General features: G+C 34.8%; 1 protein-coding gene across 1 annotated transcript in view; it reads left to right on the forward strand.

The window, feature by feature from the left end:
* The first annotated feature begins 317 nt into the window (after positions 1–317).
* LOC115874794 (protein C-ets-1) overlaps positions 318–27,226 on the forward strand; it is a 408,685-nt gene continuing 381,776 nt past the window's right edge. Inside the window, exon 1 of the mRNA XM_030890076.1 lies at positions 318–590. The gene's annotated coding sequence lies outside the window, so the exon portion shown is untranslated. The remainder of the gene's footprint in view (positions 591–27,226) is intronic.

The raw sequence follows: 27,226 nt of genomic DNA on the forward strand, positions 1-27,226 counted from the left end.
CCTACCTATTACAATGCAGACAGACATGGATTAATCAATTTATTGTGTAGTCATTTAGTCATTCGATCTATCAAATTCAATGTCGACATGTAGGTAACCTTCGATAGAAAGGACAATTTATATTATTGGACGATTCTTCTCTTTGGTATCTATCTACGAGTATTTCTTCCTACTCAAACTTTATTTATTTCCAAATATATTGCAAAAGTTGGTAGAAACTAGAAACTTTTAGATTCTTGGCAACGTAGCTTTACTGAGCCCGTTCGTATATTCAGTTAAGTTAGCTACGAACGTAACGCCCGACCAATCAGCTTCGACTGTCAGGCCCCTTCCATGTGTTTCATGTTCATTCATCGTCGGGCTGCGAGCGACCGTCTGATTTTTTGTTCCGCGTATCTAGACAGCTATTTCGGATACTGTTAGTACTTTGTTTTTTAACGAACAATATTTTCTAGTGTATCTCTGCTAGTGTTCCGTCGGTTGGGTAGGATTTAGTGTTCTTATAGTGTCTTAGAAGTACCACTTTTTGGACTTTAACTTCAGTACCTCACGGACAATAACAGACGTATATTATCTCCGTTACTCCAAAGGTAAGGTTAGGAGTCTGTTTACATGATTTGTTTGGTGGTACTCTGGTAGTACTTACATTTATTTATATAAAAAAGCGATTGAATAGCATGTCTTTGGGCAGTGGTTAATATCAATTAGTATTAATGGTTTATTTTAGAGTACTGGAAGGAATTCTGTCTCTCTTGAGTCAATTTTTATACGTACTTGGAGGGCTGTATAGGCATTTGAGTGGCTTTATCAAAAATACTTAAGGAAAAAAACTTATGTAAAAATAAGAGATTGTCTTCTAGTACTAGAACAATTTTATTATTCTTAATTTTATTGTTATTATAGGTACTGCGTTTTTGAGTTGGTGACAAAATTAAAAATAGATAAAGGCGTTTCACAGTTGCTGAATGTTGATATAAAATACTAGGAAAAAATCTTTATCAGCACTTCGTTGAGACGTAAAAATATCATTTTACCTTACAAAAATATTTCGAAAAGCAACTCTACCTGATTTTATGGCTGTATATTGGTACTAAAAATTCTGGCGCCAGTACTTTTTGCATCTTAGTGTTTCTTTTTATCACATTAACGTAGTTATGATTTATTACACTAGCAGGTTACCTTTTACCTGTGTTACATCTTTTTTTTTTGGCAACTGCAGACTTAAGTCCGCAAGTAGTGCTTGCCAAGTGTATTTACGCTAAAATACCAGGGGGAATCAAAATGTATCAACCGGGATATTTATTCTTTGAATTAGGAATTAGGAATGGACGATGAGATTAGATTTTCCATATCAATACTTTCATGATCAATCGAACCAGCTGTTAGTGTATTGACTAGATATATGCACCCCCTATAACTTTTTTATTTTTTCAGATAAAAAAGGAGATTTCGTATGTTAGTATATGACATAAATTAGGATTGATTGACGTATTCATTTGTTTTCGGCCACCTCCTGTTTCACCGGAAATGACTACAACTTTTGATTTTTAAATGGCACCCTCGGTATATTTTTACTTTATTCGATAGGAAATTATATTCTGAATAGAATGACGTATCATATGTCAACTTTTGACATTCTCGCTTAATAAAAAATTGTATTTTAAATTTCAATTTAGAATGCCATGTCTATGTTAAAAACACCAATTCTTAATCAAGGAGCCTTGGAAAAATAGATTTGATCGTCTAATTTAATCATTTTAATTTTTAGTGTCTTGTCCTGGCCGGTTAAAAAATGCCCAAATCGTATTTTTAATCATATCTCAATTTTTTCAAATGGAACGATGGTGGCTCATTAGCATATTTGGAAAAAGCATTTTTTTACGAATAATTTCTTTGATACCACACACTTGGTATTTCGAGTCAAATTTTCGTTACGAACCGCAAGTTATAATTTCAAATAAATCATATGCGAAAATGTCGAAAGTTGACATATGACATTTTATTCATCAGAGTGTTATTTTCTATCGAATAAAGTAAAAAAATACTGAGGGTGCCATTTAAAAATCAAAAGTTGTAGTCATTTCCGGTGAAACAGGAAGTGACCGAAAACAATTGAATACGTCAATCAATCCTAATTTACATATGTCATATACCTACTAACACAACAAATCTCGTTTTTTTAACTGAAAAAATAAAAAAAGGGATTAGGGTGAGCCACTTTTGGAACGCACCTGGTATATCGTGTGGCAGCAAATGATACCATTGACAATATTAACAATAATAAAATATACATAGGTACAACAACATACACAATTGTTGCCAAACATCAAGTCCCAACAGATAGAACAATACAATATAAAAAATAGATATGTACATATAAAAATTACGAACTAAAATTTGGTGAAGTGACTGTGTTGGATTAAAGGTGGATATCTAGCGCCTTCATACAGTCAACCGCCTCCTGTTTATTGCCTTCCGTTGTTGGTGCCCGCAATCACAGCGAGCATCCTATGATATTTCCCAACTTATACTTAATATACTGGCATCTTCCGTGACCAGTACGTATATATACGGTTGAGGGTCATTTAGGTCCTTCTGGGGAGATTGAATCCCGGGGTCTTTTGCGTCGGATAGCTAATTAGGTTTGCCGAGTCGGGGGTTGACATATACCATTCGTTCTGCCAGGCTGCTTGAGGTAGAAAATCTTCATGGATGAGTCTTTCGCCCAGTTTCCAAGAAGGACTCCTAGACTTTAGCCTTTGCCTTTAGTTATCTAGACAATCCTGGTGTAATGGTAAGTCAGGATCTGCAGAACATTTTCTCCATTCTTTTTTTAGTGCTGCTTGGAGACTCCTTGGTATTTCCAGGGGCTCAATATTGGACAGAACATGCAGATATTGTGTCGGTGTGGGCTTCACTGTGCCTGATTGTCTTCATAGCTTCGTTCAGCTGGGTATAAATAATATTTGTGTGAGCACTATTGACCCATACAGGACAGCAGTACGACTCTGCGACCGAGTATACGAGTGAAAGCGCAGTAGTTTTTAGGACTGGTGCGTTTACTCCCCAACTTGTTCCAGATAGTCTGAGAAGCACGTTGTTTCTAGTTTTCAACTTGGAGGCCATTTTAGTTAGATGCTGTTTATATGTTAGAGAGCGATCCAGTGTCACGCCAAGATATTTTGGGAGATGGTTGTATCACAGATTATACAGATTATAAACTTATCGTCAAAAGCATTGTTTTTCGTGGTTTCAATTTTCGGAGTAGCGCACTAGTTACTAGTTTGCGCACATAGCACGCCCACTTATGGCCGCAAAATTGTGCACAGCGCCTGACCGGCCCAGTTATTACGCTGTTTAAACGTGAGTTTATTTTTGCGCACAGGAAATTTTATTCGTTTGCTCATCGTCATAAAAAACAATTTTCGTACCACGAATTAGGAACAAGATTTTTATCTGTATACTTATAGTATGCCTAATCTGTGGTTGTATTGCAATACCTGATTTCTGAATTCAATTTGCGGCCTGTAATTCACATATTTATTGCTTAGATGAAACGTAGTAGATTCTGTTTTTCTGCTTTGATCTTGAACCTCCATGTATGTAGAAACGTTTCTAGCATTTGCAAATCACGAGTGAGCACTGCTTCCGAACTGTTCAAATCATTCGACTTGGTTACTATAGGGCCGGTAGGTCAGCAATGTAAAATTGAAAAGGACAAGGGCCAGTAATCCGCCATTTAAATTATATAGTTTGCTTACTTGAAACTTGCGGCTAGACAGCAGGTTATTTACAGTACGTCTGTCCGTTCTGTAGCTACGGGGTATCCGTGAGAGGGGAAACGATATTCTCTCGATGTTTTTACGTAAAAAATTAGACGACGCGTCCCATCAATAAAAATTCGACAAATTTGCAAGTAGCCAATAAAATGAGTGGGCGGAGCGATTTGCGGTGACGTACTCGTCAAGTCGACGTATAAAATATATTGCTGTTTATTTAAATGTTTTTTGTCCGCATTCCTTTCATAGACACAGATCCAGTAGACGTACTTTAGTTGTTGTGCAATTAACTTACAGGGCATCACCCTTATGAATTTTAGGACCATTCCCTTTCGTCATACTTCTTCTCTTGAAAGCCTCTCTCTATATGAGTTGTTAGAGCTTGCACTAACTACATGTTGATGTTGATATAAGTCAATCAACAGTACGCTTCAGGTCCAAAAACCAGTCCAAGAACTGAAATACTGATAAACACATTTTGACCGTTTGAGATACCTACAACTTCAGCAAGTCTTGAACAAGCAAAGCTATTTTTTACAATTAGGGTGTAGTGGCAATAGTTTCAAGCAGGTGATTTTATTAACGACAAAGAAATTTATTTGTGGAGTCCCAATCTCCACTATCCACTAAAAGTTAGTTGTTTCCAGCAATCTCCTTTTAGCTTTAAACCAGTAATTTTTTACTTTTCCAGTCATCTCCTTTTACCTTAAATGCTAATGGAGTTATTAATGCACTCTGCCAGGCATAACTTTGCCAATCTTTAGTATCTCTTTGAATCTCTTCATATATTCAATAAGCATTTAATTAAGACAATGTCTAATGGAGTTCCATCTCTTTGCAAATTAAGCTCTGCTTTGCGCATCTTACTAATTTATTAAGGTGTTTTTTAAAAAGAGTGTGTCCTCTATAAAGTCCTATTTCTATATATTTTATCTTTTTGAATTATTGTCTGATGCAATTGAAAATTTTGTTATGTCAACGAATTGTAGGTATTTTCATTAAGTGGTAGAACGCTGAAAGTTCTCTCCAGTGATGTCCGATGCTCTTTTTCAGTCAATTCTTTAATATAGCCCCGATGTGTGATAAGTGACATGATAAATTGAAAAAAAAAACATAAAAAGATTTTCAGGAAGTCAGTTTGATTTCTGCAACCGTAAGATATTCCAAAGTTTAAAGAAATTCACGATACTGCTAAACTGGTCAGCTTCAATCAGATCTCAACAAATTATTGACAACATAGGTACGTACGTGCTAAACTGATCACCTTGGAAAATAAAATGTTTAAAATAATTTATTTTGATATATCGTAGAAGTTATCGCAAACTAATAAGATAATAAAATTAGGTCCAATTGTGTAATAAAAAATAATTGTGAGTCACAATGAAATTGCTGAATGGCATATTTTTATTATAAAGACTATAACCTGTATTTATCTTAATTCTTAAGTCTTATTTCGCTCCTTTTATCTGCAAATGAACAAATTAAAGAAAAGTTTAATTTTTATAAGTAATAATAATTTTGGTAGGAATTTGTTTATCATTATACATATATGTATATATAAGTATAGAGTATGGCTGGTGCAGGAAGTGATGTAGCAGTTTCAGCTTTGCTATCTTAGTTTCACACTAGACAGGCATACCTATATATATGAATGTACACTATTTGTTATGAAGAGAGAATAAATACTCTTATCCCCAAACAATAATAAAAACACGATTATATTATATTTATAACTTATAACCAACGCCTTTTTCAATCATATTATGTTTATATGATTATCACATACTATCACGATGACGATCACATATATGAGACCGCTACAGCTCGTGTTAAACTTCATGAAGATATTAAGTAACAACTTCCTCAAAGAAAAAGGCGTTCACCAAGGCGACATTACCTCTCCAAAATTATTCAACATCCCATGGAACGAATTGGGTATAAATATAAATGGCGAGGACTTGAATCACCTGCAGATGATCCACTCTTGATATCCGACTGGGTAAATAAAGCCCAAGAAATGTTACTAAGATTGAATGCAACTTCTAAATAAATGGGACTAAAAATAAACATCTCAAAAACCCAAGTGATGCCAAACCTAGTCATTGGCGCTAGTGTAAAATCGATATTTTTGGGGCTTACTCAACCGGGTCTCACAATGCAAATTCACCTCAAACATCCATTTATTTGGTCATTGGCAAGCACTCTCTCATTGTACATGAAAATAACAAAACAAACATTTACTGATCTGGATAAAATTGATAGTTAAATAGTAAGACTCACCCGGGGGTACTCCGCCCCCTACCCACTGACATTGTTATTCAATATATCACATTTCATATCTTCCATCTAATTCAAATATTATTCGGATCTATTGGTTAATAATTTTCAACAACTAGCTAGTGTCACCTGAAATAGTATAGGGGCTTCCCCCGGACGCAATTCTGCCGCTAAACAGATTCGCATCCCAATCGAATAAGCTAATTGGGGTAGCTCACTACCCCAACGCCGCCGCCGCATCGTGTCAATCGAGAAGACAAGGGAGACCTCAAACTCTCAAGACCAACCTCGAAGGCAAGACGTCACACCACAAGAGGTTTTCTTCTGGTCAAACGACCTGTTGCCTTACAGTACTTGCAACGTTTATAGTCAAAAGACTTTCAGCCTCCAAATATCAGCTCTATGACAAAACACAACACAACAGCCGGCCGACATATCAACTACTGACTCACCTCCGGCAAGCTAAGCCTCCTCTTACATCACAATTTTACCGGATCGCAAAAATTTACATTACTTGCCAATCAATCATACTATTTTCTCTAATTTACTTTCAAATAGAGTGTTTTAGCATTACTAGATAAATAAATAGAAAGTTTCCGAATTATAAAACCATTATTATAACCAACTTATTTTCCAAGTTTTACACTAGAATATACCGTTTAATCGAATACAAATGGCGTCAGCTATGACTATGAAATGAACATCGCTGTCATTTTATATGGAAAATGTCATCGATCGTCATTTCCAAGCCGGACGCCGTTTTTTTTTCGATCATGCGGTACTTATGTTAAGAAACAACAATTGAAGACACAACTGCTTCCAAGTGGGTCACGAAATATGCAAAACCGCGATAGCCAAACTTGCGGGATCAGCAGATGAATAAGACTGACTTAGGCCGACTGACTTAGGACTTCCGATATGTTTGAAGAGAAAGATATTCAATCAATGTGTACTACCTTTTCTGGCGTATGGTGCGGAGACCTTAACATTAACCAAGAAAATGTAGCAAGCAAAATCAGAATAACACAAAGAGCAATGGAATACAATTGTTGGGGCTATTTCTGAGAGATAAAGTACCGAAAATCGAAGTACGGGGGGAGACAGAAGAAACGTCACGGATACCACTGAAAAAATAAAAACTTTAAAATGGAATTGGGCAAGGCACATTGCAAGGGTAAACGTTGATCGAGGGTCGAAGAAAATTATAGAATGGAGACCAAGACATGATGCATTCAGAAGCAGAGGCCGTCCTCCAACCAGATGACATTATTATTTAAGACGCATCCACAGTAATATAGTCAAACCATCCACAGTAAATAACTGGATGCAAATTGCCCAAGATAGGGAGTTATGATAGCAAACGAGGGAGACCTATGTGCAGCAGTGGAGTTTAGTGGCTGGTTGATGATGATGTTTATATGATCTATTTTTTCTTCTCCTTCTTATTTTTTAATAGGGTTATCTCTGTGCAAAACAGCTATTCAAGCCTCTTGTGACCCAGATATTCAACTTTGGTGCCATCTTTTTGATCGCCTAACGTTGGTCTGGGTGGTTGGGTAATTTGTGTTCGCGCCAATTTTGCTGTTCTGTTGTGCTCCATTTTTTCAACACGTTCTTTCCAATGACGCCTTCTTGATCTTCCCCATCTCACTATGTCTTGTATGTTCTCCTCTAGTGTCGTAGTTCCGAATTATCTCTCTTAGTCTAACTAAAATTATTGTTCTTAATACTTTCATTTCTGTCGTTCTGAGTATTGTCTTTGATTCTGATGTTTCGGCTGAAGTCTCTCTTTAGTGTAGGTAAGAACGGGTCTAACACAACTCTTGTATATGCGAATTTTACTTTTCCCTGACATGACTTTATTTTTCCATATGGTATCTCTTAAGGTTTGATTTCCTAACGATAAAACAAATGTTGCGGCCCTCCGCGTACTGGTTTGTTTCCTTATAAAGCGATATATTACTTTTTATTGTGTTTTTCCAGTCTGCGACGAGACGCGGACGCCAGACGTCGCTAGGGAATCCCACCTTTAAGTAGCCAGACATTGGCTACATAAGACGGCTTTGTTTGCTTGTAACCTTGCTTCGTCTGAGAGATTTCGGTTACCAGAGATATTCACGATCAAGTTAAATTGAGATACTTGATGTCTGTTTGGTTTTTAATTACGAGTTTGCATCTGACAGGTTCTTTCGCTATTATCATTGATAAAGTTTTTTCCATGGATATCTGCATGTTGAGAGCTTTATTTGTTAGTCGGTAAAAGAGTCGCTGTAGGTCGTTTTCTGCTATCAATACTGTATCATCTGCAGTACACACAATGCCCAAGGATTTCTGACCATTCTGCATTCAATGTCCAAGAGATTCACATGTTTGATCATTTGACCCATAATAATATTAGAGTGGGACTGAGACTCGTATATCGCGCCTACAGAGACAGGTACATTTTGTAGCTGCATCTAATTGCTGCGTTATTAATCTGCAATAACATTGCTTTGATTTCAGACATATTGATGTCTCTTAGGATCCTTATGACATCTGTCAGACCCTATCAAATGCCTGTTTCAAATCAACAAAGTACAAAAAGAATGGCTTTCTGAACTCTCTGGATTTCTCCACCATTTGACGCAGTATAAAAATCACATACATGGTTGATCTGTCAACTTGAAACCTGATCTATTTTTTATAAAATAATATCAAGCTTTCTTTTAAAATGTTTTACTTCACCTTTCACAAATGCTCTTTCATGAAGGTGTATAAAACAAATCTTTATAGGAGATATAAGTTGATATTCTGTATACTTTGATAAAACATTAGGTTTTTTAATCACATAATATATTGCTCTAAATTGTTTTGAATGCCATTGTAATTGTGGAATTATTGCATAAATATATAAATGATTTATCTATCGTTGTAATTGGTTTTAACCATTATAAGGAATGATATAACTCAATATAACTACATATGTATATGATAACTTTTTTTTTTTGAATAAATGCGATTACTTCTGATAAATCTAATTGAAAATGACTGAATTAAAGTGCAAATACTCATATACATAAGTAATGTTTACATATTGTTACGATATATTATTAGCTATATCGCTCTGAATGAGAGGTAGATAGATTACAAGTTGTGCAATTGATATTCATAATCCGTTTTCATTAGTTGTTAGGAATGTTGCTATTTAAATAAATATATCGATATTTGGAAGATATATTCGAAAATATATCGATATACAGTATAACTTCAACAGTCCGGACAGTCTCTAGACCGAGCACTGCACTGCAGTAATCCGAATACTGCTATTTATCGGGCATTAAAAACATTTGACCCTGAAATCCTGGCGCAAAAAAAATGTTATACGTGAAATCTCAGAATTGCCCATTCTGGACAAGCAGGGACGTTTACGTTTTGTTTATGAACTGAAATAATATGGGTTCTAATCAAACGATCACATAAAACTCTTCAGCCGGGTCCAGACTATATAAACAAAACATGTTAAATATCAAGTTATACAACAAATTTGTTGAACAACTTTGTTTTATAACTTGTTATAAAATAGCAGAGACATCCAGACTATGTAACAAAACAAAACTAAACAAAATGAGTGTACATTTTATTGCTCGAAGCAGTAGCAGCTGTATAGTATTTAAAATGACCTCAAACGCATTTTTTTTTTCAAATTCACTTGCATTTGTTTTCAATTCTGCACCTAGTTCAGTCCATGCGTCGTGTTTTTTATTTTTGTTTTTAAAATCCATGAAGGTAGGATCCCATAATACTCGATCCTCACGAAATAACTCAATATGAGTGGTAAGTTCTTTCGACCATTCCATTGCGGAAAAAAATTAACAAAAATCACTGTATGCAACGCGAGAGTTCTGGCAATACTAAAATTACTAAATTCAAACGCCGGCGCCGCTCGTCCTGAAGTAAATGTTTAATAAAACAAGTGTGGACAAGTCGCGGCGCGGCGTGTTATAAAACAAAGTTTTATAACTTTCTTTGATCTTTACCGACACCTAATGGATAACATAATATATGCTATATAACAAGAAAACTGTTGTATAACATCGTGTTTTATAACTCTTTTTCTTGAATTTCTCTAACAAGTTATAAAACTTTGTTATTTAACATGTTTTGTTACATAGTCTGGACCCGGCTTTACACTCGCCGAAAAATTTAAAAATATTATCTTATCTTGATTCGGGAAAATTATTCGTCAAATTGCGGAGCAGTTATGGCTCCAAAATCTACAGTGTTTGACATAAACAAAAAGAAGGATAAAATATGGACTTTTTTGTTAAAATAATTTCACGGGTCAGAAATAATATCATTATCTATGACTAATTGTTTTAAAGATAAAAAATTAGAAGAGCAGAATAGCCTGAACTTGAACTACCATTGTACAACTGGTTTATGCCAATAACGAAATGATTACGTACCTACCTATTCTATTAGAAATTTCACGGACAAAAACAACATTTTTGGCAAATTGATTGCTAGAGAAACTCAAGTTAAGGCAGGAAATACGTTTTTTTTACGATATGTGGCCTTGATTCTATTTCAGGAAGACCTTAGATCTTTTGTTCCAGAGATGGCCTTATACAAGAAACAAGTATACAATGCAGATGAGTTCATAAAGATGAAAAATTAGGTCCATGTTGAATCGAAAAAATCCGGGAAAAGAAAGAAAATTGAAGAAAGTTGAATCCAGGATCGAAAGAATGATTAACGTATATACCTTGCTGCAGCGCAGGGAAGAATCAGGGTTTTAGGGTGAAATCATTTTTATCTATAATTTAGATTAATAAACTAAAAAAATGTTTGAGTTGTTTTTGTTTTCTAAAGATATAAAATATAAGTAGCTTCAGTAACCCGGGTGTCTCGGTAAAGGTTGATTCTCACTATACCTTCCATATCAGCTCCCTTCCGCTTCCCTTTCGTTCACGTAAAATGTTATATCATGTAAATGAATAGGACAGTGCACACTATCCGTTCCGTTTCCCTTCCGTTCCATATCCTCTCCTTCCATACATTTTTTTGGCGGACGGACTGAAGCGTATCGGAAACAGCGTTGTCAAGTTCTTACATTTGTACCAGCTCTGTTAAAATTTTCCTGATATTTATTTAATCTTTCACCTCTTAATTAAATCTATTACCTTTTTCAAACGATACAAATTTTTAAAATAAAACTTCGTAATGATATAAATTGTACAATAAAAAGTATGGAACTGATACGGAACGGAAGCTTACGTATAGGGCCAATACAATAAAAATACGGAACAGATATGGAATGGAAACGGAAGGTATAGTGAGAATCAACCTTAATTCGGGCATATGCCGGAACGATATCTATTCGGCTGTATAGATTTAATATAAAAAGGTTTTATGGATCATCAAATGTATAAAAAAATACTATTTAATATATTACAAAATATTTTTTATCGACAAAAGTGAACTTTTAAAACGTGATATGGCGGAAGGTCAAAATAAATCTTTTGTTCACAAATAATTATTTATAAATTAATTTCTAATAAACTATCTAAGAATGTTTAAACTTAGATGCAAAAAAACGCAACGGAAATTTTTTTGATCAAGTTTAAAATGTTATATTTTTTTTTATTTTTAGCCCTATTTCCTTGATTATTTTTTAGCAAACTGTATATAAATATATCAACTTTAATTCTTAAACTCAGTTTATTATAAACTTTAGTATTTGACTTATTATACAGCATTAGTCGAAGAGTTGTATTTTACCCTTTTAATCTTTTAAATAAATCTTAATCTTTTAAATACCCTGCACAATACTTTCGTGAGCAAATTTTCGACCTCATGGAAAAATCTGGGGCCTCAGACCACAGATGGTGCACTCGCTGTACACTGGAGTAGTCAGGCCTTCAGTAACATATGCATCCTTGGTATGGTGGCCTAAGGTAAAGGAACAAACAACAATACTCAGCTTCAGCAAGGTGCAAAGACTTGCTAGTCTGAGCATAACAGAGGCGATGAAATCAACGCCCACTGCATCAATGGAGGCGCTTCTGGACCTTCCACCTCTTCACATAGTGATCCAGGCGGAGGCAAGAATGGAACATTATCGACAACAAAGTGTCTTGTCTCTGGGAAATAGGACAGAAACAGGACACTTAAACATGGGGGATTCTAACGAGGGGCATCTACTCCAAATGAGATCAGACCAAATGACCCCCCTTTATCACTACCACAAACCATTCGAGGTGAACAAAATGGATCGAGGAATGTGGACAGATATAACATTCCTTCAGGATGGATTAACCTGGTATACAGACGGGTCAAAGGAAACCGCTGAAGGAACAGGATCTGGAGTATTTGGGAAAAGACCAAGGGTAAGCTTATTCTTTTCTTTGGGTAAATATCCAAAATAAAATTAAAACAAATTGTATCGTATTCCAGGCAGAAATCTTTGCCATTCTACAATGTGCGAGAGAAAACAATAAAAGAGCTTATTCAGGTAAGCTCATCAATATATGCTCAAACAGGCAGGCGGCACTTGGGGCGCTTATGAGCCCAAAGGATTCGTCGAGACTCGTCTGGGTATGCCTAGGTGAACTGGTCAAACCAAACCTAACCTCTGGCACGAAGGAACAGAATTAAATTATTCTGGGTGCCGGGCCTCAGTGGTATTCAAAGCAACGAAAAAGCCGATGAGCTAGCTAGACAAGGATTCTATCTTGGTCCAGAGACAAGCATCCTACCTTGGTCCAGGGCCAGTACTGGGAATACCCAAATGTATGGTCCGTAGTGCACTAAAATTCTGGATCAGGGAAAAGCAGAATGTCCACTGGAGAAACAGACAGGGGCGCAGGCACAGCAAGGCCTTTATCCAAGGACCTAGCTCTAAAACCGCAAAAGAACTGCTAATGCTTAGCAGAAATAAAGTGCGGATTACAACCTTGTGATGATTGATTACCTCTGGACACATAGCTGTCAAGTGTTATCCGAACAAGCTCAACCTGTATCAAGGAAGTCTTTGCTGCAGACTCTGCGATCAAGATCCTAAAACAGCGGAGCACATAATATGTCACTGCGAGGCTCTGGATCGCAAACGACACTTTATTTGGGTAAGCTAGGCTAGAACAGGACCCTATCAAGGACCTGCATAAGTTAGTGCAGGGCACAGGGATAGGAGAATGGGTGCAGATATTGAAAGGGGGCGAACACAATAGGCCTCATAGGTCGCAGTGTCTCCGGCAGAGGATGGCCCCTTGTTATTGGAAAAAAACCCTAAGCCAAATACTAAAGTTTATAATAACCGAGTTTATGAATTAGAGTTGCTAGATTCATATACAGTTGTGACGACTTTTCTGTCGTTACCCAAATAGAATGAAAAAAGAATCCGTTGCTCAGGGTTAGAGGAAAGCTGGGTTCGTAGGTAAGGCTTCTGACTCATAGTGACTTTCTAATGTTGTTAAAAAATAAAAAAAATGATAATATATAGGCTGTAGAGATTTTAATATTGATGTTAAGAATTCAAATAGGTATGGTCAAAGACAGTGAAAAGGGCGCCACTTACTTTGTTTATGAGAGTGGTAAAGTAAGAAACCAAAAAGAAAAATACGATATCACAACATAGCTAAAATAAAGTAATCAACAGCATTAAGGGTCTATTATGTTTATCAGGAATAAAAGTCAGAAATAATTATCCTACATTAAACATTTATTGAAAACGAACACAAGTATCATCAATTAGTCACAGTGATCCCAATAAAACCGCAAGTTATTTTAAATAGATTTGAATTTAGTAACTGTATTCTTTGAACTAAGTAAGCTACTTAATAAAAACAGGTGAAATTTATGTACGTCTCAATACGATGATGTTTCGAAACATGTCGTGTACAAAAACCTTTAAAATGAATACGTGTTAATAATTTTCATATAAAATATCATAGCTAAGTAAGAGTGTACTCTACGAATCAAATTATAACTTATAACGTTAAATAAAAAATAATTTTGACTACAATATGTGAGATAAATAGTGATAATTTACCAGGTTATTAAATCTGTTGTCTCAAAAATTATAAAATAAAAGCGTACCTTGTGTATCAAACTTAAGACTTATCTGTATATAGTTTCTTATGATGTAAATAGGTAGGTAGGTATTCTCCAGACTAACAGAAGTGGATGCAGATGACTATGGCAGGAGAAGTCTTCGATATTAGCCAAAAGAACGATTGTAATGTCAGGAACACTGTCTTAAGGTCTGCATAGGTCCACACAAAATGAAAGTGGGTGAAACATACAATAATTACTGCACTATAACTGCATACCATGTGGTAATTACTGAGTACCATGTGGTAGTTACTTAATATCATGTGGTAGTTTTACTCTATAAATAAAAAATAGTTCTCAGGACAGATACTCAATAAAAGAAACAACTTACGGTCTGAAAATCAGCTTTACATAAATATATTCAAACCATATGCCGATCCAAACCAGTAATTAAATACTCAAGTAAACGAAATAACAAACGGAAATAACTGAAATAGAATTTAGTTAGATAGGGCTATATAAAATGGCGGATAAACTTACGGTGATCATTCCATAAAGAAAGCAAACAAATACGATCTATACTCTGGATTGCATACTTTACAAGGTTTTCAAATCTCCAAATCGGATACCCATGCAATCGAAATCGAAAAGTGGATGCAGAGTGCTTTTCACTGGAAAATTTGTCGGACGCCGAAACACGCGTCTTTTTCAGATCCAAATTCCCAGAAAGAAAGACCTTCTTCTCCGTTTCAGAACCAAAGCAAAAAAATGAAGTTTGACATCTAGCGAATAGATGCGCTAATAAAAATTAAATATCGGAACAAGAGAAATGTAATTAAGGAAGTTTGGCATATAGCGAATAGATGGCGCTAATAAACAAGACAAGTAAACTGTAAGAAATGAAGTTTGGTATCTTTGGCATCTAGCAAATAGATGGCGCCAATACTAAGAAATTTAAATAAAAATAGATTTTTAAATTCAATTTTATTAAAGGAAATAAAAAATGCTACACAGTTTGCTAAAAAAATCATAAAAATAGGGCTAAAAGTAAAAAAAAATATTACACTTTAAACTTGATGAAAAATTTTTCCGGTGATTCTAACGAGGGGCCTTTACTCCAAATGAGATCGGACCAAATGACCCCTCTTTATTAAGTACTACTACAACCCATTCGAGGTGAACAAAATGGATCGAGGAATGTGGACAGATATAACATTTCTTCGGGATGGATTAACCTGGTATAAGGATGGGTCAAAGACCGCTGAAGGAACAGGAGCTGGAGTATTTGGGAAAAGACCAAGGGTAAGCTTATTCTTTTCTTTGAGTAAATACTCAACTGTATTCCAGGCAGAAATCTTCACCATTTTACAATGTGCGAGAGAAAACAATAGAAGAGCTTATTTAGGTAAGCTCATCAATATATGTACCTATGTTCAGACAGGCAGGTGGCACTTGGGGGGGTTATAAGCCCAAAGGTATCGTCGAGACTCGTCTGGGAATGCCTAGGTGAACTGGGACCTTTGGCAGGAAGGAACAGAATTAAATTATTCTGGGTGCCGGGCTTCAATGGCATCCAAGGCAACGAAAAAGCCGATGAGCTAGCTAGACAAATTATCGCTATGTATTGCATGTTGCAATTCCAAATAAACCATATTCGAAAATGTCAAAAGTTGACATATGATATGTCATTCTATTCAGAGTTTTCTATTATTTCGTATTCTATTATTTATTTTCTATCGAATAAAGTAAAAAAAAATCCGCGGGTGCTATTTAAAAATCAAAAGTTGTAGTCATTTCCGGTGAAACCGGAAGTGACCGAAAACAATTGAATACGTCAATTAATCCTAATTTATGTCATGTCATATACAAACATACCAAATCTCTTTTTTTTATCTGAAAAAATAAAAAAGTTATAAGGGTGAGCCACTTTTGAGATGCCACCCGGTAAATAATAAGTATAAAGAACAATAATATCTATCTCAAAACGATACGATTGTTATGTTTCTATTGTTACACATAATTTATTATTGTATGAGATGACATGCAATGATTTTTAGATGCATATGCACTAGATCGAGATCATATGGTATTATGGTAATCATTTTTAGGGTTCATCAAAGTGTGGTTAAAAAGAAAATTTCAATAGAATTTTAAAATATTCTTGAAAAATTGTATGAAAAACAAAACTATTAACTTCTTTTTGTGTACTTTATAACATTATTTTATTTAAAAAAATTACAATTTTGATCACTTTGACGGATGGTGTAGTACTGTGATGACAATGGCTATAAGACAAGAAAAGATAGATATAAGATAGACTATAGATGGTTTTATCAGTTAGCATTGTAAATATTAAATACTATTGACAAATGCTTGACTTCAAGTCAAGACTAATGTCTCCAGTATGAGATTTTTTTACAAGTATACCCATCAGTTATATACAAATTAAAAATACGAATAATTCATTCATTCAGTCAAATCTTTGATCGTATGATGTGTGGTGTACTCCATAATCTAATTTATCCAAAGCATTTATGTACATATCTCGTAACAACGCAATGATAATGGTATATCTTATCTGTTTTCGTACAAACATATCTGCGTACTGCCTGTAACAAACATACTCCCTAGCACAATATCAATTTTTTAAACGTTTTTGTATTAAAAATACTTGAATACCTTTACCTCTGACAAGGTCAGATTACATCCTTTTCAATATTTCTGATAAATCATTATCAATAATATTAATACCTTAGATATGATATGAAAACCTAGAGGCATTCTAACATATAAATAACTTGCTTTCTGGTTTCTCGCTCAGATTAATATAAATAGATAAACCCATATAAATAATACTCATTTATATGGATAAAACTTTACAAATGGAAAAATGGTAGATTGCCACTTTTATTTAAAAAAAAATATTAACGTAGGTCGTATATGATTATTATTTGATTATTATAATCTGCCCACGCGAGGAGCCCTGACAGTGATAGTTGTGTCAGTTGTCATTCACAGACAAATTGTGTTTTTTATAATTTTTTGGATGTCGTCTGTCGAAATCTTCCCTGAGTCGTTGAACAGACATAATATATTACATGTAATGGTATTAATGATTACACAGGTCAACAATGATTTTGTGATTTGGTATTATTCATATTTTTGCAGTTTTGAGGTATTGAGTTTTGGGCTGATAGTTTTAATCATCTACTGTCTACTGATGATGCTAACATGGTTAGCGAAACGCGCGTCCAGTGTAAAAGTAATAGTCCAGGAAGCAGTGAAGATTTTCGGTACTTATTTTCCCAGTCAGCAAACACCGATAGAATTATTCGGTATCTTATTCTAAGCAAATTTCATACATACGTAGAGGAGGGGGGGGGGGATCCCAAGGGTTGGAGCGAACAACGCGCTATAAAGTACAAATATACTTTTTTTTCCAGCGAGAAAAATAGTTCTATTAGTGAGAGATGTTGTGCAGTTAAGAAAAAAAAATTATTTAATTTTCGCAGCCCTAAAAATTTGTCAGATGATAGTTTATATTATAATTACAGCTGGAAATATAGTCTGGCTCATGTGAAACATTACGAAAGCCTTGCCAGACTCGTCCAATGCCCGTCAGGCGCGCTAATCAGTATGTTCAATTATACAGGTGATTGTTGTCATTTCTGCATGCTTTTACTTTTCATAATTTATGGTTCGAAAAGTATTGGCTTAGGGCGAGATTTGACTATGTCCAAAAACACTTTTCTCAACATTGTGACCCCGGTAATCCAAAAAACAAGGTTTTAGTCCGTCCATCATCAAAACACTTCATTCGCAAATAACTTTGTAATTTTTAGTGATATATAATAAAGTTGTTTTAATAAATGTCAAATATTTGTTGTAGAAAATTTAATTCTCTACAAAATCGATTCTTGACTTTATTTTGTATCTCCTTTAGTTTTTGAGTTATAGGAATAAAAAAATGGTCAAGTGCGAGTCGGACTCGCGCACGAATGGTTCCGTACCATTCTTTATCTATACAACATTAGACACTATATTATTATAAACTTTATTTTGATTTAGCTGCAATTTTGAATGCGCGTATAAGTAATTAAAAAAAATGAAGAAACACGTTACTAAAAATTGTATTAATCAATAATAAATATGTAAAAAGACAAAATAAATATGTAGAAATATGTAAAAATAAAAAAAAAAACGATTAAAAAAAGTCGCCTTGACTATGATTCGAACCTGCCTTACTACGGCTCCAACGTCATAGCTGCGTAAAGTCCTAACGCTTTAACCACGCGGCCACCGAGGACTTGAAAGATTCTATGTAAAATTCTTACTTAAAAGATAATGTTCAGTGAAAGTACTTTTTATTTATAAACATTTATTTAAATCTGTTTTTAGTATTTGTTCTTATAGCGGCAACATAGATACATTATCTGTGAAAATTTCAATTGTCTAGCTATAACGGTTCATAAGATAGACCTTTGTGACAGACGGACGGACGGACGGACAGTGAAGTCTTAGGTAGTACGGGACCTTAGGTAGTACGGGACCCCTTTGGGTACGGAACCCTAAAAAGCTGGTCAAGGTGCCTTGTCCTAAACTTCTCATCTCATATAAATGTTTTTGGATCTAGAGCAATTTTTGAAATTAAGAGTAATGTTTCTCGATTTTACTATATTGAAAATCACGAAATTGAAGAGTGTCAAAAATGTTCGCATTAAAAAATACGAAATGTATAACCTGACTTGTGAGTCTGGCGGGGCTTTCGTGATTGTAAACGACAACTAGACATGTAAGTGTTTTGGTTTGGTGTTTTATTTTGCTATCTTTTACAACATCGTGTATTAAAGTGAGATAAAAATCAACGACAGATTGTTATTTGCTGTTAGGGATACAGCACTAGTTACTGATAATTCGATCAGATTTTGTACATAATTAACTTTTCCATATTTTCATATTTATTGCGGTATTTTTTTGAAGAGAAAAATTTATTTTTTCTACAGAAAAATTACCTAAAACACATGCTAATTCAAAAATATGACCATTATCCGTTTTGTTTGTTTTTACAAATACATAAAATTACTCAGATTTTTCACTCAATAAAATTCTAGTTTTAATTTATATTCGCTTAAAAGTAAATCAAAAAATAATTGGAAAAATCAATTCATGCTCTATCAACATCAATATTTGTTTAGATACTATTTTGAGAGAAATGGATGATTAAATTTTGTATATTCTACAGCTTTTATATTTAGTATTCGCATAAAACGCTGTACCACACAGTCTGTAAGCTCATAGAGAATATACGAATCTATAAATTATCGATAGAAAAAATAGTAGATTCATGGAATCGCCTACGTCTCTGATGAAGTGCAGAGGTGGCGCAGGCTCTTGTCTACCACAGGGTTGCCATGTGTAACATTAACCTCATTGGGAAGTATTATTAACCATTATTATAGACACTAGTCTAAGAGAGTAAAACTTAAAAAATTCTTTAAGTAGAACTATGTTTAAAAACAGTGCAGTATTTATTAATCAATGACCAACTGAAAAAAGTAGAGGATGTGTTTAAAATCTTTCTCTGATTTTTCTCCAGTTGTCATCATTAGTTTTTAAGGTAACAATCATAACTAAAATTCTATTATGTCGTATTACCGATCCGGCATGAATTCCAGTTTAATATTAGTACTTTAATAAAACACGCTTTTATATGTATCATTTTTTTTAATAAGAGTAACTTTAACTCTACATATGTATATGTTTCGGCTTCTTACGCCTTTTCAAAAGTTTTTTAAAAACTAATCGACTAACTACACTGTAACTATACATATATGTTTGCTATGGGGGTGGGTTTAGAGAGTTTACAATAGGGGTAATAAAAAATGTGTTTAGAAATCCTTGTTGGTCGTTAACATGATTTTTGTTTTAACAGATTTTAGTATTTCTTATTTTTGACATTAGTTTTGTCTTTATTTCAAAGTGACTTCGGCTTATTTAAACCATATATGGGGTATTTGAATTCTCTCCACCACGGTTGAAAAGTTAAGATATAGAGTAGTATATAAAAGCGATTTATTATTATTTTTGTAAACCAGTTGACACAAACAGATACAAGCCACTCACCTCGGAACTAAATAATATAAATGGAAGTAAAAATTAAAACACCACTATAAGAACACATTCAATAAAGAACTTACAAAGGGCTCTAATACAGTATGATCGAAAAAACAGAGTCAGCTATGGTATATGAAATGAAGATCTCCGTCATTTTTATATATGTAAAATTATATAGGGAATGTCATCGATCGTCATTTCCAAGCCAACTGGACGCCGTTCATCATATGGTACTATCTTGATATCGACACTTTACATTGAAAACTCCTTAAGTACGCAAAACCTGTTCACACGAGAAACAAAAATATTTTTGAAGTGAACTCTATTCCTATTAGTTGTAAAAAAATTGTCCACAGATAGCGCAGTAATAAAAACAAGTCGATTTTGCAACAAATGCAAGACCAGAGTCGGACTGGCCATATAGTCAGGGTGGCGATTGCCCAGCCGGGTCCCAGCCTTCGCGGGTCCCCCTGTCTTTCGACCTACATGTAAAATAGTTCATTGTTTATTTTTAAATAGAAATTAAAAAGTAAAATGTGACGGTAATATTCTGAAGTTAAATAACGTTATATTGATTTAAGTCTTTACAAAAATTACTTGACTTGAAATAAAATGGTCTCGAAAATGACTTAAGTGTATATATAAGTCTGTTCAGAACGTTTTACGACGTTTTTCGACACCTAACCTCCACTCTTCTCTATTTAGCCAGAGATTATCAGGTATTTCTTTATTTTCCAGTTCTTTATCCACACCCTCCCTCCAGCTTAGTCGTGGCCTTCCTCTTTTATTTCTGCCTCGCGGTGTCCACAGTAAAATTTGTTTTGGTATTCTGTGGTTAGGCATTCGTTGCACATGACCAAATCATGAGTTGTTTTCTTCTTATGTTGTCCCCAATGGTGTGTTCTGCTTCTATAATCTCTCTGACTCTATCGTTGGTTATTTTTTCTCTTTTCGATTTTTAAGCAGATCTCCTCCAGTAATCCATTTCGATCTAACAGCATGTTCTCCGTTCTGCTTTTCAACAGCCATACTTCGCTTCATAACAATGCTGTAAAAGATCATAACAATGCTGTAAAAATCGGAGAGGAACTATTGGAATATGTATGAATCTGAAATTCAGCGCCGTATTAGCAGCGCCTCAAGATCATTCTGGAAATTAAAAGACAGGGTTTTCTACAATCATGACTTGAGTACAAAAACGAAACTGGCAGTGTACCGAGCAATTATAATCCCCACCTTGTTATATGGGAGCGAAACCTGGGTGCCGTACCGCCGACACATGAGGGCATTAAACAGGTTGCAACAGAGACACCTTAGACAACTCTTAAGAATCCGGTGGTTCCATCATGTCACAAACGTATCGGTCTTTCAAAAAGCTAACTGCGAGAGTATTGAAGTCATGGTTACAAAATCCCGCTTAAGATGGGCTGGTCACGTATGCAGAATGCAAGAAAACCGCATACCAAAATCTCTGCTTTACGGTGAACTTGTAGACGGTAAGAGGAGGCCGGGTAGACAACTCAAAAGGTACAAGGACATTTTCCACGAAAACTTAAAGGGGATTAACATGCAGAATCATTGGGAAGAAGCAGTTCACAATAGAACTCAATGGAGAAGAATTGTAACCTCAGTTAACAGCGACAATCAAAAAGTAAAGAGGCAACAAAGCAATGAGATTTTTGAATGTCCGGAGTGCGGTAGGCAAATAACATCACGTATCGGGCTTTTCAGTCACAGAAAAGGTCATGAAAGAAAACGCCTTGCGTGACCATCTTTTGATGCGTGTCGAATACTCGTCGGCGAGTAATGGCAGTATGTATGTATATGTATACTTCGCTTCCGTAATTTATTTGCTTTTCGCTATTTAATTACATTTAAATTTAAAAAAAATAATTTTAAATGACTTAAGTCAAAGACTTAAAACTTAAATCATTTGAACTTTCTGTAGAATTTGACTTAATACTTAATTCATTTTGATTTTAGAAATGACTTAAGACTTAAGTCTTTTTAAAACTGACTTGTTGCAGCTCTGTTTGAGATGAAGAAAAAATAAAAGTCGCTTAATTATGGTTTATGGAATTTAAAATTTTCTATTGTGTGTGTTTTTCATTTAAGTAACAAACTAATATGTAAAGAAGAAATATAGCATTTCGAACAGTGCAAGATCTGACAACAACGTATGCAAGAAATCTGGCCCACTGTTCGCCACTCACATACAGAATACAGACACCACCTGTTACATAGAGAACCCATATAATTTCGTATCGGGTTTCGACAGGGTACCCGGTGAAGAAGATCTATTGGATCTTGAGAAAACAGTACACTGCTCTTGTTTTCGTACCGTTAGGGGTCTTAGATTAGTTTATAAGGTTGTTAGAATTTCTTTTTGGAATCTATTTAAAGGCCTGTTCTGACAGATATCAGAAATTTTGTTTCAATAAATGAGTACCGCAATTTGATACGTAAGAATGAACACAATTTTACTATTTTTTGAACCTTTGGTGTTACAACAGCAAAATAAATTACTAATTCACCACAATACCTGACAATACAGCAAAACACTTTACATTTGCTCTGATGGGCGCACGTTTCCCTAACCATGTTAGTAGGGAGAGCGGGTAAAATTGTAACGCGGTACAAATCTAACAGTTGCCATAATTTGTTTTAATTCAAATACATAAATCTGGTACCGTGTCAGTTCATCAAGTTCAAGAGTCAGTACAATCTGACGACAGTTGTCGACATAACAATAGAGGTGTATCTATTTATCGACAGATAACCAAAATGTAAAATTTAAGACTTTTTATCAGTTTTTAAATAACTATGATATCTAATATTTTAGAGTCAATGTAGGTATACTCGTATACTTTTGTAGTGTATGCATGTACCGGGTGGCCAATTAAGAATGAACGCCGGCTGTATCTCAGAAATTACTTTATGAATTAATTCTAATAAGTAAATAGACCAAGAGAAATCGCTGGAAATTATTTTCAAGTTCGAAAAATGTCCGCTAGGGGGCGTTTCGCTTATAGCCAATCAGAAAACAGGGTTTTTCTCAAAAATATGCAGGTGAACAGGTATTTTAAATATTACTATTGTAATCATCGAGAAATTTGTAATTTTTTTGATATAGAGTGTTTTGCTCTATCTCATAAAATAAAGTGGTGGTGGAAGGTTAAACTTGCTTTTATTAAAATAAGGATAACTCTGGTTTAGGTTAACCGATTTTAACAAACTAGGGCTCGTTTAAGAGAGCTTTTTTTTCTTAATGATCTCCAGTTTAAATTTTGTTTCCATCATTTTTTTCGTGGTAGCTAGAGGCGCTGTTTGGCATCATAACATATATTGCGCTTTTGCATAAAAAAAATATAATAAATTGTTGCAATTTCATCAACATGAATGCAGTTGGTGTATATAATGTAGTTTGCTGCAGTTGTGTCGCATATTTTGCTATGAATGTGTGGGGCTTCTTGGATACCACTTACTTTAGTAGATAGAGACGCTGGAGCGGCATATTTCCATGGCTAGCTAGGTCATCGGATTCAATATGCCTGGGTTTTAATTTATGGGGTCGAATCAAGAACGAACATGGATAAATAACAATTAAATGGTATTAAATGAAATTAAAATATATGTTTTGATATTTTACGTAACCAATTTACCTCTTTTTGTTTCCTAGCCTACTACTATAATTTTTAAACTATATAATCCTAAGCGGCAGCCTAACATAATTTGTTCTCTTAATATCTCCGGTTAGAGACAAGATAGAAAATTGCGGTTTGCGCTGATATTTTAAAAATTTTGTGCTCTATTTAACCGTGTAAAGAGAAATATAGCCTCCTATTTAATTTTTTTATGCAACAGCGCAATATATGTTATGATGTTGAACAGCGCCCTCTAGCTACCACGAAAAAAATGATTGAAAGAAAATTTACACTGGAGATCATTAAGGAAGAAAAGCTCTTTTAAACGAGCCCTATAGTTTGTTTAAATCGGTTAATCTAAACCAGAGTTATCCTTATTTTAATAAATGCAAGTTTAACCTTCCCCCACCACTTTATTTTATGAGATAGAGCAAAACACTCTATATCAAAAAAATTACAAATTTTTCGATGATTACAATAGTAATATTTAAAATACCTGTTCACCTGCATATTTTTGAGAAAAACCCTGTTTTCTGATTGGCTATAAGCAAAACGCCCCCCAGCGGACTTTTTTCGAACTTGAAAATAATTTCCAGCGATCTCTCTTGGTCGATTTACTTATTAGAATTTTTTTCCCAAAGTTATACGATAAGTAGTTTCTGAGATACAGCCGGCGTCCATTCTTAATTGGCCACCCGGTACGTATACATGGTATATACATATGGTATTTGCAGTTTAAGGTAATGTTTTCCTCCAACAATTGTAACAATGGCGAAGGATACAATTGGGGTACAACAAGGAGGTACAACAAATGGTACAACAAGCTCGGTACAATTGTACCAAACCAAACCAAACAATGGCGAAGGGTACATTTGTAATATATTACCTAATGTATCTATTGTATCATTAGATGTAATGTTTTTAGGAAACATGGCTAAGTAAATAACAGATAGAGAAGAAAGACTGATAGGATCTTTAAACCAACTTATAAAAACGGCTGCGGGTTTGGTTGTGAACGAAAACTCTTTAGTTCGACAAGTTCCTAGAGGTTTGGACTTTTTTTGAACCTCTGTCAAGTAACACTTTTCTGTTATTTAAAAAAATATAAGGTGGTAAGACCTCTAAAATGGGTGACAATCTACACACCCGAATTTTACCCCCGAAGAAGAACAAGCATTTCTGAAATGCATTCGGCTATCTACAGTAATTTATTTTGGTTTAACACCAAAGGAAATTCGTAAGCTGGTGTTTTAAAAGTTTTAAATAGCTTATTTTTAATATTAAACGTTTTATAGGCGCATCAGTTTTGTTTAGAATGTGGCTTGGAAAAATCAACAACTATGAGTAGGTTAGAATTATTTTTAGAAAAAAATGTATAGAATATAACTTTTAAAACATGTTAGTTTTGTCTAAACCAGTTGTTTCACATATATTGTAAATAATAGTTGGCATTTATTTTCTAGCATTTATTGTTGTTAGAATTTAATGGATCCAAATTATATCTTAACGTTGTCAGATTGTAGGAGTTACAATTTTATTTGCTTCTCGTGAAACATCAATATACTAAACACGTTACATTTGTCCGTCCTTTAACTGTACTACCGAAGGGTACAATCGTAACACATGTCATCACACCACTGTTGCCTTTTTTAATCCTATATAGGTGAATATAGTTTCGATTTCTTATGTGCATTTTGATGATAAATATCTAGGCTATCTAAAGTTAATAAGTACACTTTGCAAAATTTCTCATTCTGTTTTTGAAAAATAAATTTTTAAAAATTGTTACAACTGTACCCGCTCTCTTCTAGCAAAGTTTTAATCTGTTGATGATGCCAACATAGTTAAGGAACCGCGCGTCTAGTACAAAAGTAAACTGTTTTGGTTGTGGTTTTGGTGTGTTCTGGTGAATTACTGTTTCATTTTGCTAGTATAGTTGAAAAAAAAAATAAAAAACTGAATTAAACTTTTATAATTTATTTGTTTTGGTTTGGTTTGGTTTATTTTTTATTCGCTATTTATAGACTTGCCCACATGTCTTTCTTTTTGACATATATTTAAGAGATTTTACAATTTTAAATAGCACTACTTAGTATTTCAAATCCATTTTTCAATCTAAAGGTCTGACAAGGTTAATTCAAGCATAACCTTCCTGGGACTTTTAAAATTTAAATTTTGTATATCGTCTGGAATGCGATAGAATTTCATCAATTTTAATGCTGGGTTTTTGGGTGTTTTTAAAATATTTTTTTCTGCACTAATATACACTAAGAAAAATTGGCCAATAATAAGACTAGTAAAATCTAGTATTTATAAGATTGTTTAGATCGCAATCTAAGATCACAGTGATAACATTAAATAAAGCTTAAATGGGAACTACTAAAATTAATATGGAACACTCATTCTAATACTCTTCATAGGGCAAACAGATTATCTTGGAGGAGGTACTGAGAGGGCATTGACAGTACCTCAGAATGTGCCAGACTTCAAATAATACTCTCTAAGGACTCTCAGTCCTCAATTATCTCTCTTGTAACTAGTGCAGGAGAATACACATCCACTGGGAAAGAAACACTGACGAACTCTTTCGGGTACACTTTCCCAGATCAACAACCTTGGAGCAATCCCCAGAAACCTGGAAGAGTAGTGGACTTAAGAACTTCACGAGAAAAGCCTCAAGGGAAGACTGGCAGGTTTCAAGAAGGGCGATTGACCAATCAAAGATAGAATGGGCTATAAGCTCATTTAGACCATACAAATCACCGGGACCGGACGGTATTTGTCCAATAATGCTCCAGAAAGGACCAGACCTACTGACGAGCAAACTTTGTACACTACTAAGAGCTAGTCTGGCCTTAGGATATATACCGAGAATTTGGAGGCTGACCAGGGTAGCTTTTATACCCAAGAATGGGCGTCTGGACTATTCTACGGCCCATCAGTCTTATGTCGTTCGTACTAAAGGCTTTTGAGAAACTAATGAACAGGTATGTTAGGGATGAAATAATGGGAAAAAGACCATTTCACCAAGACCAGCATGCCTATACAGCAGGACGATCAACCGAATCGGCACTCCATCAGCTAGTAAGCAAAGTGGAGTCGACGTTCGAAACAAGAGAAGTGCTTTTAGGGGCATTCCTCGACATAGAAGGGGCGTTTGATAACACCTCATTTCAGTCACTGACGAGAGCTACAAGGAACCTCGGATTAGAGGAGACCTGCTGCAGGTGGACAGACTGCATGCTCAAAAGTCGAGTGGCATATACCACCCTACTAAATGAGACTGTTGCAGTCCGGGTGGCGGGAGGATGCCCGCAGGGGGGAGTTCTCTCCCCTCTGCTATGGAATATCGTTATGGACGGACTGCTTAATAGTCTCAAC

This window comes from Sitophilus oryzae, unplaced genomic scaffold (genome assembly GCF_002938485.1).
Source record: "Sitophilus oryzae breed Bouriz unplaced genomic scaffold, Soryzae_2.0 scaffold_1297_pilon_pilon, whole genome shotgun sequence".
NCBI lineage: Eukaryota > Metazoa > Arthropoda > Insecta > Coleoptera > Curculionidae > Sitophilus > Sitophilus oryzae.